Genomic DNA, 14,214 nt, shown 5'->3' with positions numbered 1-14,214 from the left:
GTTAATTTCTACAATTAAATCTTTAGGAATCCTAACACATTTACCTCTTAGAACATCAAATCTCCTAACATAACATTTGCAGGATGTGTGCCCTCTTTTCATGCAACAATGATAAGTCTTTGCATCAAGCTTAGGATACATTATGTTTTTCTTTTTGGAGACTCTGTTTGGGTTCACCTTTTTGGAGGATGCAAACTTAGTTTTCTTAAAAAATTTAGTTTGCTTGTTATACCCCAAACCAGTCTTACTGGTAGTATGCTTTTGCACACTGAGAAAGTGACTAAGATCATTCTTTTCTTTGTTCATTTTCCTGAAAAGATATTTAAGATAGGAAAACTCAGTTTGTAACTTTATAAGTTCTTCATAGTGATCCTTTTTAAACTTTTCAAACTCATTTGGCAAAGATTTGTAATCATCCATATTAAGAGAATTAGAAACACAAACACAACCAATGGCTTTATAACTTGAAACAAGTTTTTCACTTTCATGCTTCAATTTAACAAGCTCACTTTGTGTTGAAGCCAATTTAGTGATATGCCATTTTAGATCGCTTCTTAGCTTATAGTTCGAAATAGCAAGCCTTTGTGTTTCCTCATGCATTTCATTAAAGGCTTCCAAAACTTTTTCAAATTTAGAATTTACCTCAGTTTCTTCAATGATTAAAGAGTCATCCTGCAAGTTCTTCTTCACTAGAAGAATCAGAGGATGTTCATGCATTGTCTTCCTAAGCTATGTAGGCCTTTTATGGTTACTATATTTCTTTCCTTTCTTTTCAACAAGTTGTTTTTTAAGGTAGATAGGACAATCTGATTTGATGTGGCCTTGCTTCCCACATTCGAAGCATGTGAAGGTGTTTTTGTTGCTTTCAACCTTGTTTAATGGTTTAGAGAATTTTTTTTCATTGGATCTTTTGAGAACTTTATCAAAGTTCTTCACCATCAAGCTCAAATTCTCTACATCTTTATCATCACTAGAGCTTTCTTTGTGATCTTCCTTTGTGGAACTAACCTTGAGTGAAATCCCTTTCCTTTTCTTTTTTGTATCTTCCACATGAGATTGTCGAATCAACCCATGTTCATATTCAAGAAATTTTCCGAAGAGAGCTTCCATCAACATAGATGCCAAGTCCTTGGATTCCTTGATCATTGTGATTTTTTATTCCCAAGTTCTTGTGAGACAGTTGAGAATCTTAATGTTTAACTCATCATCTTCAAACGTTTTTCCAAGACCAAGCAAGTGATTTACTATATGGATGAATCTTGTTTCAAGTTCTGAAATGGTTTCACCATTGTTCATTCAAAAAGCTTTATATTTGGATACAAGAGTGTACTTTCTTGCTCTTCTCACATCTACAGTGCCTTCATGAGTGACTTCAAGCATTTTTCATATCTCCTATTGTTCGACGGCCAGCAAGTGCACCGGATCGCGCAAGTAGTATAAAACGGTAAGTGAATACCAAGTATCGAACTCTTGGGGAACTTGTTTTACTTGGTAAGCTGTGGTTCAGTAAAAAGTGTCTTTGGATTAAATTTTGGTGTGTGGTATGGACAATTATGCAAACTAAACTATTCAAAAGTAAATCATGTGAGTAGTGGTGTGTGAAGACAGATAAAAAAAACGTGTTGGTCTTCCTACTGGATGACTGATGTTATTAAGGATGTTCTTTGCTTAACAATATTCATGTGTTCTATGTTGTCTCCTGGACTACTAAACCCCGATGTCCCGTGCATGTTTAGCCTAATCCTAATCAAGCGTCATCCTCAGATCCCTCTTGTTGGACTAAACTTAACCAGAACTGCATTAAGACATAACATAACAAAAACTAGGTTACCGTACCCCGATGTCTCATGAAAATACGATAAGCTAGCCCTATCCTATTAGGTTCTAAGGATCAAACCATTTCCCAATGTTGAGTGACCCTAACTAAGCATGCAAGTGCATGATCAAGGCAAATGCACACTAGAATTAAGTACTGATAGCATAGTGAACACATAAAACATCATTAGATAGATATGAAAGTATTAGTACCCCATAGGAAGAACCAACCAAGGATTTAGATCTCCATAGCAAGGAAGCTTCATTTACAACAATGAGAAGAAAAGATGAAAGATAGAAGAAATACAAGTAGCGGGGATGTCTCCTCCACCTCTAGAAACCTCACAATCTCTCAAAATCTCATCCAAAGCTCCGCAAGATGGCTTCCTCTTCAAGCTCAGCTCTCTCTTAGTCTCTCCACAGCTAAAAACTCTCAAAAAAAACTTAACTCCTTCAGAAATCGTGATTTTAGCTTAAATAGGCAATCTTGTCGGTGGACGTGTGCTTAGCGCATGTAAGTGACTTCTTGCTTAGCACCAGTCACACTCGTTCTGCCAGAAGGTGAAGATGATGCGCTTAGCGAGTTGGCTTTCGCTCAGTGCCTCTATACAGCTCATCCTTCTTCCAGAATTGTTCATGCGCTTAGCCATCAGATGGGGCGCTTAGTGGATGATGCACTTAGCCAGAAGATGAGCGGCTTAGCGAGTTCATGAAATCTACACTTCACCAATATTGCTTATTTTACCTGAAATTGAACTGGAATGATCATTAAATACACAAAATTGGGATACTAAAGTATCTATTACCTAAATTATCAAAAAGTAATTACAATACTACCAAAAACAACAATACATTGGAGGGGTTGTATACAATTTACAACAGTTTTTTACACAAAAGTTAGTCATATTGACTGACTAACACCTATGCACTTTTACACCTTGCAATATGGAAAAATTCAATCAGAAGATAAACCAAAAGTTAAAATGATTTTAGCTTTTTGATCATCTTGCACTTTTCTTTTCTCTTCATCTTTCATCTCATCCCATTCTTTAGGAACCAATTCACCATTGACTTCTTTAGTTAGTATAAATGGTCCTTTAACAATAGCATTTCATGCACCAGGATCAATTGATTGAATAAATATTTCCTTTCTCTTTTGCCAAAACAAAAAATGCTCTTCCTCAAACAATGGTGGTCGATTAAGAGAAGAACCCCTTTGAAAGTGATTTGTTTAGAGCCCATTTTTTGAAAAACTATTACCTTGAGCAACTTTCAAGACGTAGCTCTAATACTCATTGAAAAAGATGGTGGAACTCACAAACCGAGAGGGGGTGAATTGGTTTTGAAAACAAATCAAAATTAAAAACAAAGTTTTGAAAAACTTTTGCTTCCAAGGATCGTATCATAAACTTTTTATTTCAAACCAATATCTAATCAATCACCAATACACAATATCCTTATGTTAAAGGACTTCAAAAATAAATATCTTTAAACTCATCAAATTGATCAAGAATGCAATGCAAGAGAGATAAGATTCAAGAGAAGATGAATAACAAGATTTATACTGATTCAGTCTCTATTTCTAAAGAAGCTACTCCAGTTATCTAATTCAACCTAAATTAGATTTCCACTATACACTTTGAGTTCTTACAAGCAATCATAATCAATCTCAATTGATACCCAAAAAAAGAGACTACGACACCCAACCCTAGGGTCCATTGTGAATAAAAACCTAAGAGACACCTAGCCTTAGCTTAAACTAGAAAACCCTATTATAGAATGCTTTAGAAACTCATGCATATGCTGTAACAATATGTAAGAACATATGAAAATAGAGTCAAGGAGAGACACAACCTTATCATTTAAATGCAAGAACCAAAGCTCGATTGAATGGATTTCTTTTTTATCTCACAAGATGTTAACAACTCACTTTAACCTTTTAAAGCTTCAAAAACGACGACTAGAATGTGTGAGTCGTGAAAGCTCGTTCTAAATCATTGTTTAAAGTGAAAACACAAGGTGGCTATTTATAGAGAAAATAGTTACAACCGCTTGTAATTGATTAAATTACCAATGTAATTGATTATCTCAAAGAAGTAATCAATTAGATTCTCATTTCAATCAATTAAAGTGTTATTCCCAAAACTTGGAAAGCTTTCAAGAGCAATGTAATCAATTTGATTCTTGACTTAATCGATTAAAGTGTTCTCGATCACTTCTAGGAACACTTCAAGAATGATGTAATCAATTACTATACCCACATAATCGATTAAAGCAGAGATCCTAAGAAAACTAAGATGGTCTCAAAAGAACAGAGTAATCAATTACGGATAAGGAGTAATCGATTAAACCAAAATGAAGATCTCTCTGTAAACTTCTCAAAAGACTTATGTAATCGATTACAGATAGCAGGTAAATCGATTAAAACAGAGAGTTTACGCATTGAAGAAGTTTCTAACCTTATAAACAATCTTCCTATCTCTACATGATGATGCATGATGTACACATAGATGGATTAAGACTAAAAAGGCAACAATTAATACAAATGTCACTCAATAAGTTGGGCATGTAAAAAGACAAAACTCTTCAAAGCTTAATCTTCATGTTGCTCCTCCTATCTCTAACATGGGCCAAAATATAACAGATTTCAATTTTTTGAGGACCAAAAAGGACTCAAAATTTCGCAAGGACAAATTCCAAACATTTCGATATTTGTTGGGACAAAAAACATATTTTAGCCTATAATTTAAGTTCTAAAAAATGTCATGTAGGCTCAGATTCGTCCAAGCCTAGCCCTAAGCCAAAAAAATAACAAATTTCAATTTTAAGAGGAAGAAAAACATACTGAAAATTTTGCAGGGATGACTTCTGAACTTTTCAATATTTATAAGAACGAAAAATATATTTAAATTAATTAAACCTTTGGATCATATCACTTCCCTTTTTATCTCTCTTTTCTATTAACTAAAATACTTCATTTTGTGGTTTATGTTTATAATGTTTCAGACTTCAGAGGGATAGGATAATACCTCTCAATATCTCATAACCATATCATGGAGATATGAATATGAATAAAAAAAATCCTATAATAAATAAAAAATGATAAAGATATGGATTATTAGAGAAAAAAAATATACATCTTATAATTACACATATGATTTTAGTTTAAATGTTTTAATCATTGTTTTTTTATACATTTGAGTATTGATCCTTATAAATTTATAAGGCATGGGTTCTTATATTTTCAATTAACTAAATTTAGTCTACGGAAAACTAAAATCACATATATATATATATATATATATATATATATATATATATATATATATATATATATAATATTTAAACCCAAATATATAATAAATATAGCTAGACTTTGTGTTGGGAGAGGCGCATCATGACTTGCTTTTTGTAGCTTAATTGGTTTATATTTTGCTTTTTCTTTTCCTTCTATTCCAAAAAAAGGATAAATAGTTTTTTTTGTTCCTGTAGTTTGCATTCGGTGACAATTTTGTCCCTTAATTATGAAAATGATCAATTTAGTCCACAAAAATACAAATGTCCCAACAATTTAGTCCAACCATTAAGTTATCTTCGTCTCTGTTAAAGTTTTAGGTAATGTGGCATGTGAAGATCAATGTGGCACATCCACAGGTGCGAAAGTGAATAGCATGCGCTGAGCCAAGCAACTGTGGACCAATTTGTCAATTTACTCTTTTTGTTTTTACATCTAAAAGTCACCACAACCACACTAAGAGAGAAGAGCCTAAAACCCCAGTGTTCTTGACTGTTCTTCTTCCCGTCATTTGCATTATCAGTGGCCAATGGTGACAACGCAACATCAGATGGTGGCATTGCATTTGTGGTTTTTGTTTGAACACAATATATCCCTATGCATTGAAGACGAGAGAGACCATCTCGTAAGGTAAGGTTAGATTTTGTTACTTCATTGCACAACAAATGCGTGAATAAGGATGCTATGTTTGAACCCTTAATTTTCCAACCACAGTTTGAAAGAATGTATGTGTGCCTTGACGCATGTAAGAAGGGATTCAATGCTGGTTGCAAGGGCATCAACCATATCATAATTCGATCAATGCATGGAAGCTGTGAAATGGAAGATGATTAGGTTGTGATGGATAAGTTGCAATTTCCTCTATTATTTTAACTTGAAGAACAAATTACTTTCTTAACCTGTTTCTTTTTTGGAATTTCTATTGTGACAATATTATGTTTTGTCACATCCAAATTTTCTCACGTTAGGAAGTTTGATGTAGAAATTGTCTATGTTTATTGATATGCAATGTAGTAGTATTATTCTTAGCGTAATCATACATATAAGACATAGAACCATCATTAGATAGTCATGTGACCTAGATTTAAGTCTTGAGTCTAAGGAGCAATGGTTTAGATACATAGAGCCCTTAGTCAAATTGTAACGACCTACCTCGTACCACAATTTTTCCTCATGAAGAACCACAGGTACTTACTGACAAGATTATACTATTTTCACGCAATTATGTAGTATGAAACATGGGCTCCAACAATACACTGACCTCGGATAGGTAAAAATTAAAAAAAAAAAAAAAAAAAACCTTCCCTCTCCAGGGATGCTTATAATTTTTAAACCAATCGTCTTCCCTTTCTAGGGATATTCAAACAGGATCACTACACCCTCATGTACGTACACAACAAGCATACATCTCAATGACATCATCAACATCAACATCATCTCATCTCATTGTCATCAACATTACAAGCAATCGAATTCCCCATATACACATATAAACTCATGCATGGGATTCACATTCCCCAGGTCTTCAGTGTAACGCCCTGCAATTTCGATAACTTAAAATTGATGTTTAATGTAATTCTTGTGTTATTTGATTGATTTGGATAAGTTGAGGTGTTGTGTGAATTAGCCATGTGTGATATGCTTGATGTGGATGTTGAGTTATGTAGAGTTTTATTGACTTAAGTTGAAATTATGAGATTTCAAGTTTTACCTAAACTTGTTCCAATAAAACTGCTCAGCATAAATCCCAACCCGAGAGAAATTGCGCTCCTCGCAAAATGTCACGCTCAGCACCAAAAGTGGATTTCCGCTTAGCGATACGAGCTCGCTAAGCAAGATCTGTAGAAATATATTCAAGGGAAATCCGGTTTGCCGGAAAGCGCATCGGATCTTCAAGTATTTAAAAATTAAAACGGATGAATCCGAGTATCGAACACAGGAAACTAATGTTAGCATGAGTTAAGTTCAGAAATGAAGCATTGTTGAGAGAAAATGTATGATTGATAATTTCAAACAGAATTTAAACTAAACTTTTATGATAAAAACTATAAAATGCAAAGTAAAAGTGACAACAGTAGGTAGAAATGTTAGGTCTTTCTAACAAACAAGTTTATGCATATAAATATATTTCTCTAATCAATCATGCTCTTGTGCTCTATGTTGTAGCCTAAATTACTAAACCTCGATCCCTCGTCAGATCGAATCAATCCAAGCTTCGTCCTCAGATCCATCTTGTTGGACTAGGCCCAATTTAGACGGCCCTATTAGGTTTAGACTAACTTAAACTGAGTTTCGTCCGCAGATCCCTCTTGTAAGACTAGACTCAACTCAAGCAGCTTATGAAAGTTTAGCCTAATTTAGCCTAAGCTTCGCCCGCAGATCCTTCTTGTAAGACTAGGCCTAGACTAAACAGCATTATTGTAACAACATAATTAAAATCAAAACTTAATCTGCAGATCCTTATTGTAAGACTAAGTTTCGATCCTGCTTCAATCAAGTTCTAAGGCAACAGTACATTTCCCAATGCTAAAGTCACCTAACTATGCACACAAATGGGTGATCAGACCAAAAGCATAGAAACATTAAGCATTGAAGGAAGCCTTGAACATAGAAAACATAATCAATTAGATATTAAGTATTTACATCAGCTGTTGATTAGAAATCCCCAACTAGGGTGTTTAGCCAGCCATTACAGAAGAAACCCTAACAATAATAAGCTTACAAAACTTAGGTATCTTTACAAAAGCTGCTCCTCTTGCTGCCTCCAGAGCTCTATTCCCGAAATAGGCACTGTGGTGTGTTGTAGAATTCTGTGCCCTGGCCCTTCTTCAAGTTCTTACCCTAATTCTGCACAAGACAGGTTTTAAATAGGCTCTAAATTCGTGACGTTGTGCTTAGCGCCACCCTTGCGCTTAGCGCGAGTAAGTGGATTTGAGCTTAGCGCGTCAGTCGTGCACTGAGCCTTACTGAAGACAACTATTGCGCTTAGCGCACTGATCTCGTGCTTAGCGCGTGGCCTTGATATTGATGCCCTGCCAGATTCTTCTGTTGCGCTAAGCACGTTGAAGCTGCACTTAGCGGTGAATCCGCGCTTAGCCCATTGATGAGCTAAGCTCAACTGTCACTTTTGGCACTTCATGACTTAGCCTCTTTTTCACCTGAAATTGCACATATTTCATCATTAAATCCAATAGATATATTCTAGAGACAGCTTTATCCATAAAACAAAATTTATTTACAAAAATTACTACAAAATAACCATAAATTAGGGAACTATACAAGTTTTGGAAAATTATTTCTATACAAAAGTTCGTTCTATAAGGTGACTAACAGATTCAGTGGAGAAACTCTCAATTATTTTTGTAGTTTCTCTGAGGTAATCTTGACTTCTACACCTTTCTCCTGATTAGTTTGAGCCTCTCTTAGTGTCTCTTGTGTTATGGGTATCATAATAGGATGTTTTTATACTTCCTTTGAAAAACCCTTGAAAATGAGACATTATAGAAGTTACCTTTTTATAAAATTGATGTTATTTTCATGACCTTCACTAAACCTGTATCACACTGGCATGGTCGGAATTTCAAAATGACCGCTCTTTGTAGTAGAACTCGAAACACCCCTTAGCCTTTTTTATTTTGTAGGGGTATTTGACCCCTAATGTTATTATTAACCTTGTTTTTGAAATCTATACTAAATTCCCTTCAATTTGGTATATAGAACTTTGCGTTTGGACCAACGAACGGGAACAAATAAGGCCTATGAGCGACGCAGAGAAGAGCTAATGGAGAGCTCTTGATAGGTGAAGGGAGTTTATTATAATTTATGGATTTGATACCATAATTGAGGCCAAGGAACCCAATTATGGGAATGTATGTTTGTCCCTATGCATGCTGGTTTTCAAGAAAAATAATGTTTTCGACTAATAGGATGCGATACATCAACTACTGATAAATGATAGTATCATTTTATTAGACTTATGTGGTTTGAAGACCTGGGAAGTGTGAATCTCAGGCATGAAATTTATATGTATTTGTGGGATGTAATTATTGATGATGTTGTTATCGATGATAATGTTGGTATGAGGTGATGTTGTTATTGATGACAATATTGATAAAGAATGATGTTGTTATTGTTGATAATATTGATAAAGAATGACGATGTTATTGGTGATAATATTGATATAAGAATAATGTTGTTATTGAAGATAATGTGACATGAGGTGATGTTGTTATTGATGATAATATTGAAATGAGATGATGTTGATGTTGGTAATGTCAATGAGATAAGATGATGTTGATGATGATAATGTCATTGAGATGAGATGATGTTGATGTTGAAAATGACAATGAGATGAGATGATGATAATGTCATTGAAATGAGATGATATTGATGTTGAAAATGAAATTGAGATGAGATGATGTTGATGTTGATAATTACATTGCGGTGAGATATTGTTGACATTGAAAATGTCATTGTGATTATGTATGTTGTGTATGTGCATGGGAGGTGCAGTGACCATGATGGATATCCCTGGTGGGGGAAATAGAGTGGTTAAAGAGTTTTAGGCATCTCTGGAAAGGGATGGCTTAGACTCTTTAATTATCCACGGTTAGTGCCTTGATGGTGCCCACATTTCATACTTCATATTCTATGAAAATAGTATAAACTTTGTTAGTAAGTACTTTTAGTTTCTCACAAGGGGAAATACTTGTACATAGGGACATGTCACTTAGTTTGGAACTCCCTTGAGACTCAGGGTAATCACTAAGGGGGAGTTGCTTGTGCATGACAGGAAGACCTCAACACTTGCTGCCTAGTTTTCCTAAGTGAGAGTGTCACGTGGACATGCTTAGGCTAATTCCTGAAGAATGGTACCACATTGCATTTGAGAGTTGAGGTCAAGTGCATGCATCATATTGAGTAAGATTGATTGAAATCATGGAAAGCTAATGACTACTTGTTGAATGTTTGTTGGACTAATGGACATTTGTGTATGAGTATGATATTTGTTAATGTTTTCTTATTAATCATGGTCATTTGATTTTCATGTTGATTCATTTTATAATAAACTCACCCTTGCAATTTTTGTATCATGTGGTTGATACCTATAATGATTGCGAACCTTCATTCGTGGGAGCAGATGGACAATAGTAGATTACATGGAATGAGATTCTTTTGTTGGAGCCGCCAAGCCAACGTGATGGCATTGAGATTATTTTGGGAGACAATTGTGTTTTGTTAATCAACTCCTTCGTAGTTGGTTCTATAGTTCTTTTGAATTGAGGATGTAAATCACTGATTTAATTATATGCATGAACTGATTTACTTTCTGTCATGTGAATGATGTGTATTGAGTTAATTAAATTTGTGATTTACATCCTCAATTCAAAAGAACTATAGAACCAACTACGAAGGAGTTGATTAACAAAATACAACTCTCTCCCAAAATAATCCCAACGCCATCACGTTGGCTTGGTAGCTTCAACAAAAGAATCTCACTCCATGTAATCTATTGTTGTCCATCTTCTCCCATGAATGAAGGTTCATGATCATCATAGGTATCAACCACACATTACAAAAATTGAAAGGGTGAGTTTATTATAAAAGGAATAAACACAAAAATCAAATGACCATGATTAGTAAGAAAACATCAATAAAACCATCAAGAAAGCAATAATGTGATTTACCTGCCAACCTCTCCAGAACCTGATAAATGAATGGGAGAGGGAAGTGATCCTTACGAGTTGTTTGGTTCAGTCTCCTATGATCAATGCAAACTCACCAACTGTTGGCCACTCTAGTTGGGATCAACTCATTATCCTGATTCCTCACAATAGTGATGTCCGACTTCATTGGGACCACTTGGGCAGGTGAAACCCAAGTGCTATCTAAAATGGGATAAATGATCCTTGTAGCTAGTAGCTTCATCACTTCCTTCTTCACCACATCAAGAATGGTGGGATTCAACCTCCTCTGTGGTTGCCTTACAAGCCTGGAATCATCCTCCAAAAGTATTCGATGCATGCATATGGAAGGATTTATTCCAGGAAGGTCAACAAGTGTCCACCTAATGGCCTTTTTGTGGCCTCTCAAAACATATGGCAACATATCCTCATGCTCAAGTGAAAGGCTGCTAGATATGATGACTGGGAGCTTCCGAGCATCATCTAAATAAGCATATTTAAGGTGCTCAGGTAGTGGTTTCAGCTCCAAGGAAGGTGGCTGAATGGTGGAAAGCAAAGGAAGGTTGGCGACTGGTGAAAGAGAAACAAGAGGATCAAAACCTACACCTGCATCACAACCAAAGTGAATTGCAGAGGAAATCTCTACACAAATACTACATACAGTAGCAGACTCGTCAAAATTATCACAGGTATAATCAAAAGAACCAAGATCAAAATCAAAAAAATCATAAAGTAAATTTGTACAAATATCTACTCTATCTACTGCATCATCAATGACATCTACGAGGAAAACAAAATGCTCATCTAAAGAATGTCTCATGGCCTCAAAAATGTTCAAATGCACAACATCATCACCAAATTCCATGGAAAGAGTTCCTGGATGCACATCAATTTTTGTCCTGGTTGTCATAAAAAATCATCTCCTTAGGATCAATGTGGACCCATGGCTAAAAGACTCATTCTTTATATCCAAAATGTAAAAATCTACTAGAAAAATCAAATCCTTAACTCGCACCAACACTTCTTCAATGACTCCAAGTGGAATCATATCACTCTAATTGGTTAGACGGATGACAACACTAGGGGGTTTTAGATCGCCAACATGTAATGATCTGTAAACTAATGTGGACATGACATTAATTGAGGCTCCAAGGTTAAGCATGGCATCTATAAAAGTGAAATCTCCAATGGTACAAAGGACAGTAAAGGTGCTAGAATCTTTGCACTTCTGTGGCAAGGTGGATGGTGGAATGGCAGCAACACTTTTGCCCTGTATAAGTGTAGAAACATTTCTGCCTATCTTCACTTGTTGATTTCCCTTCAGCTTCCTCTTATGAGTGCACGAATCCTTCAAGAAATTTTTCATATTTTGGAATCTATTTGATGGCATTCAAGAGGGGAATATTGACTTCCACCCTCCATCCAAGAGGTCCAAAACTGCTATTTTGCACAGGCTGTGTAGTTGTAGGTGTAGATTGTTGGAATTGTTGTTATTGTCTGAAAAGACGAGCTAGATATTTGTTTATGGAAGGTTGAAACTATTGTTGTCTGAATGGCTATTGTTGTTGTGTCTATTGTTGTTATTATGGACCAAGACAATACCTCAAGTTCGAATGATCTCTCCAAACATGATTATAGGTGTTGGAGTAAGGATTATATTATTGTTGTTGAGGTTTGAATGGCTATCCAAGTTGCATGGAAGAAACATCAGCAATTTGTTCTATTTCTTGGAGTGTGGAACATGCATATGTTGAATGATTAGGAGCACAACATATACCACACAACCTTGGTTGATTGGCTGCCATCACATTCTGTTGTTGACCAATGGCTAGCTGCCTCACAAGGGATGTCAACTCTGTAAATTTATTCTCCAACCTTTGATTGTCAGCAACCATAGAAACAAAAACTTCACTTACAGTAGCTCTGGATGGTGCAGCAACTCTAGTACCAAATTACTGGTAATTTGCTTCCATGTTGGAAATCAATTGTCTGGCAGCAACAGGAGTTTTGTCCACTAAATTGAATTTGCCAATTTTGACCCAAACCTAAACCCAAAGGGGATAATTTTTCTCAGAATAAGGGATAAACTATGGACACCAAGTTGTGAAGCCAAACTCCACAAGATAGTTTACTTCTGCAACTCACAATACACTACACTATGCACAACACTACTCCTCTACACTACTACTCTATTTTACCACTACTCTACTCTAATGCTCAATGTAAAACACTCCATTACTCACCATATCTTACACAACAATACTAACAAGGCCAATGCAATATGTCAAACAGTTGGTGTATGAAGAAAGATAATGCACAAAATGCAGAATGTTATAAAATGTAAAACATGCACAAATGTGTATTTTTTTTCTTTTTCTAATAGACAGATGCAAACCTATACTACTATACTAATGTCAACTATCAGTGAATCAAGATTGGCACACAATGAATCATATCCCCGACAACAACGCCAGTTTTCATAATGACTGTCAAATCGCTCCAAAACAAATAAAACTAGGAAATTCTATAGTATAGGATTAACCTAGGTTGACTCATAGATACAATTCATTTTGGTTCCTACTTCAATTCACTTATAAAAAGCAAGGAGAATTTCAATGAATAGTTTGTAGGCGAATGTAAAGGAATGTGAAAACACAAAAACAGAGATGAAGAAATAGAATAGAACAAAACAAAATAGAATATGAATCAAGTTTAATAGAATCAATACAATTCACCAAACCAATGCAAATCAAATTATCACAGTTACTATGAATGATGTTCAGAGTGTGAAAGTTCAGTCAAATGCATTAGAGATAGTTCGATCGAATCAATCCCTAAATTATTTGAGATCACAAATTAGGTTGAAAAATCATTCAAACAATTTGTGATTAAATTTAAAAATTAGGAAATAAATCCATAACCTAATTTTTTTTCAATCCTAAGCATAATCATAATCATGAAAATAAAAAAATAGGATTCAAGAAAAAGATGAGCATTCACAAAGATTAGAAATACTAAACCAGAACTCAAATTCAGCCTTGCTTGGAGTGGATCCTTGGATTGATTAAGTTCTTAGCCTTCCATGATCATCACCAATGGAAAATCCATGAAATTTGTGCAAGAGAAAGGAAGAACAGAAGTGAAAAGAGGAAGAAGAATGAAGAACAATTGAGAGAAAAAGAGATAAAAGAGTTTGATCCTAAAGCCTACACAACAAGTAACTAAATTTGTTTTTTTTATAAAATGAAGTAACTAACTAACTAACTTACACTAATATATATAGTGACTACTCAGAAGGAAGGGATGGGACTTGATTTGGCCCATCTAATCTACCTAATTAAACTAATTACACAAAACAAAGCCCAAACTCGCAGCCCAACTACTCAAGTGTAGAGGTTCTGACTTTCAAGCCCAGTTTGA

The sequence above is a fragment of the Glycine soja genome, chromosome 11 (genome assembly GCF_004193775.1).
Source record: "Glycine soja cultivar W05 chromosome 11, ASM419377v2, whole genome shotgun sequence".
Taxonomy (NCBI): Eukaryota; Viridiplantae; Streptophyta; class Magnoliopsida; order Fabales; family Fabaceae; genus Glycine; species Glycine soja.
This window is presented reverse-complemented; position numbering follows the sequence as displayed.